The sequence below is a fragment of the Eriocheir sinensis genome, chromosome 6 (genome assembly GCF_024679095.1).
Source record: "Eriocheir sinensis breed Jianghai 21 chromosome 6, ASM2467909v1, whole genome shotgun sequence".
Lineage (NCBI taxonomy): Eukaryota > Metazoa > Arthropoda > Malacostraca > Decapoda > Varunidae > Eriocheir > Eriocheir sinensis.
In genome coordinates, this window is record NC_066514.1 from 1,464,700 (window position 1) to 1,472,199 (window position 7,500).

At 43.7% G+C, this 7,500-nt stretch overlaps 1 protein-coding gene across 1 annotated transcript in view; it reads right to left on the reverse strand.

The window, feature by feature from the left end:
* Nucleotides 1-6,122, reverse strand: part of LOC126987369 (uncharacterized) — a 20,341-nt gene extending 14,219 nt beyond the window's left edge. Inside the window, exon 1 of the mRNA XM_050844354.1 lies at nucleotides 5,478-6,122. The gene's annotated coding sequence lies outside the window, so the exon portion shown is untranslated. The remainder of the gene's footprint in view (nucleotides 1-5,477) is intronic.
* Between the last annotated feature and the right edge of the window lie 1,378 nt (nucleotides 6,123-7,500).

Here is a 7,500-nt window from a genome sequence, read left to right on the forward strand (position 1 = left end):
AGAACATAAGAACAAAAGAACATAAGAACATAAGAACATAAGAACATTAGAACATAAGAACAAAAGAACATAAGAACATAAGAACATAAGAACATAAGAACATTAGAACATTAGAACATAAGAACATTAGAACATAAGAACACAAGAACATTAGAACAAAAGAACATAAGAACATTAGAACATACGAACATAAGAACATAAGAACATTAGAACATAAGAACATAAGAACATAAGAACATACGAACATAAGAACATAAGAACATTAGAACATAAGAACATAAGAACATAAGAACATTAGAACATAAGAACATAAGAACATAAGAACATTAGAACATAAGAACATAAGAACATTAGAACATAAGAACATTAGAACATAAGAACATAAGAACATAAGAACATAAGAACATAAGAACATTAGAACATAAGAACATTAGAACATACGAACATAAGAACATAAGAACATTAGAACATAAGAACATTAGAACATAAGAACATAAGAACATAAGAACATTAGAACATAAGAACATAAGAACATAAGAACATTAGAACATAAGAACATAAGAACATAAGAACATTAGAACATAAGAACATAAGAACATAAGAACATTAGAACATAAGAACATCAGAATCCACTCGGCGGCGGCTGAAAAATCCCAGCTTGGCGGCACCGGGCGGGGATTAAACTCGCGTCGCCCTGAACGCGGCGCCGTCACGCTATCCATTCAGCCACCGCCTCCCCCTAATGCCGTGTAGACACAGTGTTCACGTGCAGTCAGGAGGCGGAAACACGCAAAGTTACAACCAATGGACAAACTTTTGATAATCTTGTAGCATAATACGGGGACGCCATTATTGATCTCCCAGCGCACTAGGCCGAGCACCTCCTGCCGACCAACACCCAGGCACACACACTCACAGCGGGTGGTGCAGCGCGCGGCCCGACCCTCGCTCAGAGTTCCTCGGCGACCCAGGGGGCTCCGTGGTGCAGTGGTTAGCACACTCCGCTGGAAAGTTTGGTTTAGTCGGCGCAACATCTGTGGTCATATGCCGGTGAGACAGAAGGGGAAGGAATTATAGGAGAAGGGAACAGTTGGAAAGTTTGGTTTAGTCGGTGCAACATCTGTGGTCATATGCCGGAGAGAGACAGAAGGGGAAGGAATTATAGAAGGGAACAGTTGGAAAGTTTGGTTTAGTCGGCGCAACATCTGTGGTCATATGCCGGAGAGAGACAGAAGGGGAAGGAGTTATAGGAGAAGGGAACAGTTGGAAAGTTTGGTTTAGTGGGCGCAACATCTGTGGTCATATGCCGGAGAGAGACAGAAGGGGAAGGAATTATAGAAGGAAAAGTTGGAAAGTTTGGTTTAGTCGGCGCAACATCTGTGGTCATATGCCGGAGAGAGACAGAAGGAGAAGGAATTATAGAAGGAAAAGTTGTAAAGTTTGGTTTAGTCGGCGCAACATCTGTGGTCATATGCCGGAGAGAGACAGAAGGGGAAGGAATTATAGGAGAAGGGAACAGTTGGAAAGTTTGGTTTAGTGGGCGCAACATCTGTGGTCATATGCTGGAGACAGACAGAAGAGGAAGGAATTATAGGAGAAGGGAACAGTTGGAAAGTTTGGTTTAGTGGGCGCAACATCTGTGGTCATATGCTGGAGACAGACAGAAGAGGAAGGAATTATAGGAGAAGGGAACAGTTGGAAAATTTGGTTTAGTCGGCGCAACATCTGTGGTCATATGCCGGAGAGAGACAGGAGGGGAAGGAATTATAGGAGAAGGGAACAGTTGGAAAGTTTGGTTTAGTCGGTGCAACATCTGTGGTCATATGCCGGAGAGAGACAGAAGGGGAAGGAATTATAGGAGAAGGGAACAGACCCCAGGAGACGGGACACAACCCCCGATTAATACCTGGTACACTGCTGGGTGGACAGGGGCTACATAGGGTATCGGAAAAGCCGCCCAAATTTTTCCACTCCGCCCGGGAATCGAACCCGGGCTCTCTTGGTTGTGAGCCGAGTGTGCTAACCACTGCACCACGGAGCCCCTTTCGCACTAAGAACACTTCACCAGAATGAGGTACATGGCTGTAGGTTCTCGGCTTTGTTTCGTCAGCTGTTACAGACAAAAGCTCAAGTTACCAAAAGTTTATGTTTACGAAAAAAAAAAATTGAAGTGGAGGATTTTTTTATAAGTTAAGGAGGGGAAGGAAGGGAAGGGAGGAAAAGGGAAGGAAGGAAGGGAAGAGAAGGAGAGGAAGGAAGGTAAGGGCTGGGGGCGGTAGGGATGTCGGAACGTTTCTCTCTCTCTCTCTCTCTCTCTCTCTCTCTCTCTCTCTCTCTCTCTCTTCTTAACTTCCTTCCTTCCTTCCTTCCTTCCTTCCTTCCTTCCTTCTTTCCTTCCTCCTATCAACTGCTAACATCAGAACACAGTGATTCAAAACATCTACTAGCAACATCAAAACACAGGGTCAAAACATCTACTAGAAACATCAGAACACAGGGATTAAAACATCTACTAGCAACATCAGAACACAGGGATTCAAAACATCTACTAGCAACATCAGAACACAGTGATTCAAAACATCTACTAGCAACATCAAAACACAGGGTCAAAACATCTACTAGAAACATCAGAACACAGGGATTAAAACATCTACTAGCAACATCAGAACACAGGGATTCAAAACATCTACTAGCAACATCAGAACACAGGGATTCAAAACATCTACTAGCAACATCAGAACACAGGGATTAAAACATCTACTAGCAACATCAGAACACAGGGATTAAAACATCTACTAGCAACATCAGAACACAGGAATTCAAAACATCTACTAGCAACATCAGAACACAGGAATTCAAAACATCTACTAGCAACATCAGAACACAGGAATTCAAAACATCTACTAGCAACATCAGAACACAGGAATTCAAAACATCTACTAGCAACATCAAAACACAAGGATTATCTACTAGCAACATCAAAACACAGGGATTATCTACTAGCAACATCAGAACACAGGAATTAAAACATCTACTAGCAACATCAAAACACAAGGATTATCTACTAGCAACATCAAAACACAGGGATTATCTACTAGCAACATCAGAACACAGGAATTAAAACATCTACTAGCAACATCAAAACACAAGGATTATCTACTAGCAACATCAAAACACAGGGATTATCTACTAGCAACATCAGAACACAGGAATTCAAAACATCTACTAGCAACATCAGAACACAGGAATTCAAAACATCTACTAGCAACATCAGAACACAGGAATTCAAAACATCTACTAGCAACATCAAAACACAAGGATTATCTACTAGCAACATCAGAACACAGGAATTCAAAACATCTACTAGCAACATCAAAACACAAGGATTATCTACTAGCAACATCAGAACACAGGGATTGAAACATCTACTAGCAACATCAAAACACAAGGATTATCTACTAGCAACATCAGAACACAGGGATTAAAACATCTACTCGCAACATCAAAACACAGGGATTCAAAACATCTACTAGCAACATCAAAACACAGGGATTCAAAACATCAAAACACAAGGATTATCTACTAGCAACATCAGAACACAGGGATTGAAACATCTACTAGCAACATCAAAACACAAGGATTATCTACTAGCAACATCAGAACACAGGGATTCAAAACATCTACTAGCAACATCAGAACACAGGGATTCAAAACATCTACTAGCAACATCAGAACACAGGGATTCAAAACATCTACTCGCAACATCAAAACACAGGGATTCAAAACATCTACTAGCAACATCAGAACACAGGGATTCAAAACATCTACTAGCAACATCAAAACACAGGGATTCAAAACATCTACTAGCAACATCAGAACACAGGGATTCAAAACATCTACTCGCAACATCAAAACACAGGGATTCAAAACATCTACTAGCAACATCAGAACACAGGGATTCAAAACATCTACTAGCAACATCAGAACACAGGGATTCAAAACATCTACTAGCAACATCAAAACACAGGGATTCAAAACATCTACTCGCAACATCAAAACACAGGGATTCAAAACATCTACTACCAACATCAGAACACAGGAATTCAAAACATCTACTAGCAACATCAAAACACAGGGATTAAAACATCTACTAGCAACATCAGAACACAGGAATTCAAAACATCTACTAGCAACATCAGAACACAGGAATTCAAAACATCTACTACCAACATCAGAACACAGGAATTCAAAACATCTACTACCAACATCAGAACACAGGGATTCAAAACATCTACTAGCAACATCAGAACACAGGAATTGAAACATCTACTCGCAACATCAAAACACAGGGTCAAAACATCTACTAGCAACATCAGAACACAGGGATTCAAAACATCTACTAGCAACATCAGAACACAGGAATTGAAACATCTACTCGCAACATCAAAACACAGGGTCAAAACATCTACTAGCAACATCAGAACAGGATCAGATCGCCTTATCCAGAATCAAAACCTCTCTATCTGCCATTAAGTCGGATCACAGCCTCTCTTCAACCCCGGCCTGCTGGCATTCGGGGTCATGAAATTAGATTAGATTCCCCGTTTCCTGATCTTGCCGACCTCCAGTAGGCGAAAAACGAGGGTATTTGATGGTGGGTATGGTGACGGTGGTGTGTGGTGTGTGTGTGTGTGTGTGTGACAGAAACCATGAGTAGGGAGACACTTTAAGAAGATACGAGGGAAGTGAACACACACACACACACACACACACACACACACACACACAGAAGGAAGAATTTAAGTCATATAAGAATGGCAAACATATAAGCAGGAATTACGGCAGACACTTAAGGCTGCTTTCACAATCATTTTGCTTGTTTGAGGCGGCTGCGGGGTTAACCAAGTCCCGCACCTTGCCACACACTCTCAACACCTCTCGCCCCCTCTGCGCCGCCACTACCCCATAGGCCAGTTTCACGTGGGAAACTAAAATATAGAGTCGATCTCCGCCATTGGTTACGATCAAAACAAAGTGGCTGATAGCGGCCCTGAATTAAATGGGTTATTGATGGTGTATTGGATGAGCGGAAATGTCTCGGGCTGATCATGTGGTGGCCTCGGGAACATGTTAGATGCATTTATGGATAGGGAGATGTGTGCTGTTAGGCTTGACTACTACTACTACTACTACTACTACTACTACTACTACTACTACTACTACTACGATTACTACGCCATGAATAGGGTATATACCACCATTACTACTACTACTACTACTACTATTACTACTATTTTGCTATTGCTACTACTATAACCATAACCTACTACTACTACTACTACCACTACTACTACGTGGATAGCGAGTGTAGGTTGTGTTTACATGTAGTTTCCAGGAGCTCCTCTGTGAAGGGTAACCGACCGCCTCTTGCAAACTCGATACGTTTTTATGAGCAACAAGCAATAAATACTACCTACCTCCGCCTAGCAGGTTGTCACTATTGCCAGGGCCTCCACTGAACTACCACGACGCATGATATCCCCCGTCCATTATAGACCGATCCATAACGATATCTCGCGATTCAGGACTGTGGGTGGGAGTCTGGCCGCCTGGTTCTCTATCCTGCATGTCCTCAGATCCGCGGCCCCTCAGAGCGGCAGCCACTCACTCCACTCCCAGCACAACGCGACACGCACTAAACACACAGATTTAGTCAGGGGGTCATACCGGCAAGGCACAGGCACTACAGTAGGCCAGGCTATCCTCCGGCCACACTGAGCATCCCAGCCAGCACCACCTCGCTTCCCGGTCCTGCAGCGGAGAGGAAGGTCCAGTGCGCCAGCTTGCAACACCCGACTAGTTTTTCAATTAATACACCGTGCCAACGCGATGCTACCCTCACTTATCCCCCTTTTATGCCTAGTGGGATTGCCGTGAACCGGTTTGTACCCCAGGAGTGCCTATATGTAATGTGTGTGTCAGTAGGCCGAGGGTCCGAAGCGAGGTATCACGCCTCTGGCACAGTGCAGTATTGATACACTGCTCAGTCCCGCCAGCCCTGCCTCCGTGCTCTCTCGCCGCCCCTGCTGATAAAACAGACTCAACAGGAAGTTTCACTCCCTCAGGAATACGAGTTGTTGACGTGTATCGGGGTACGAGGCAGGGCACTGAGAGAGCGATGCGCGCCCCACTGACAGGCCGGGAGATGATATGTTCCAGTTAATCTCGATCTTACGTACTGGGTCCCACTAGAGGTCGTAATATTAAATCTTTCATCGCCCGAGGACGCACATTTGTCAAGGCTTTCGTGGGAGTTCCGGGGGGCATTTCCAGGAGTAGTTTTATGACCCTGGTGGTAGTTTAACCCTCCTCTGTACCGTGAACCTAAAGAAACACTCATTAATTAACCTAACCTAACTTAACCTAACCTAACTAAGGGTCGAATCATAAGACATCTCGCCGCCCAAGAACACATATTTGACAAGGCTTTCGTAGGAGTTGTGGGTATTTCCAGGAGTAGTTTTATGACCCTGGTGGTAGTGTGACCCTTCCTCTGTACCGTGAACCTGAAGATACAGCTATTTGACAAGGCTTTCGTAGGAGTTGTGGGCATTTCCAGGGGTAGTTTTGTGACCCTGGTGGTAGTTTGACCCTTCCTCTGTACCGTGAACCTAAAGAAACACTCATTAGCTTAACCTAACCAAGGCTTTCTTAGGAGTTGTGGGCATTTCCAGGGGTAGTTTTGTGACCCTGGTGGTAGTTCAACCCTTCCTCTGTACCGTGAACCTAAAGAAACACTCATTAGATTAACCAAACCAAACTAAGGGTCGATCGTATTACATAAGACATTTCGCTGCCCAAGAACACATATTTGACAAAGCTTTCTTAGGAGTTGTGGGCATTTCCAGGAGTAGTCTCATGACCCTGGTGGTAGTGTGACCCTTCCTCTGTACCATGAACCTAAAGAAACACTCATTAGATTAACCTAACCAATGCTTTCTTAGGAGTTGTGGGCATTTCCAGGAGTAGTTTCATGACCCTGGTGGTAGTCTGACCCTTCCTCTGTAGCATGAACCTAAAGAAACACACATTTGACAAGGCTTTCTTAGGAGTTGTGGGCATTTCCAGGGGTAGTTTCATGACCCTGGTGGTAGTCTGACCCTTCCTCTGTACCATGAACCTAAAGAAACACACATTTGACAAGGCTTTCGTAGGAGTTGTGGGCATTTCCAGGGGTAGTTTCATGACCCTGATGGTAGTTTAACCCTTCCTCTGTACCGTGAACCTAAAGAAACACTCATTAGAACCCGACTGACCCCCTCTTTGACCTTAAGAAATAGCTGATCTTAGGAGCGAAAGTATTAATTCCGACCTACAGTATCTCCGTCACTGTTAAGAGCTTATCGGTGAATTGAAAGTATAAGAGAGAGAGAGAGAGAGAGAGAGAGAGAGAGAGAGAGAGAGAGAGAGAGAGAGAGAGAGAGAGAGAGAGAGAGAGAG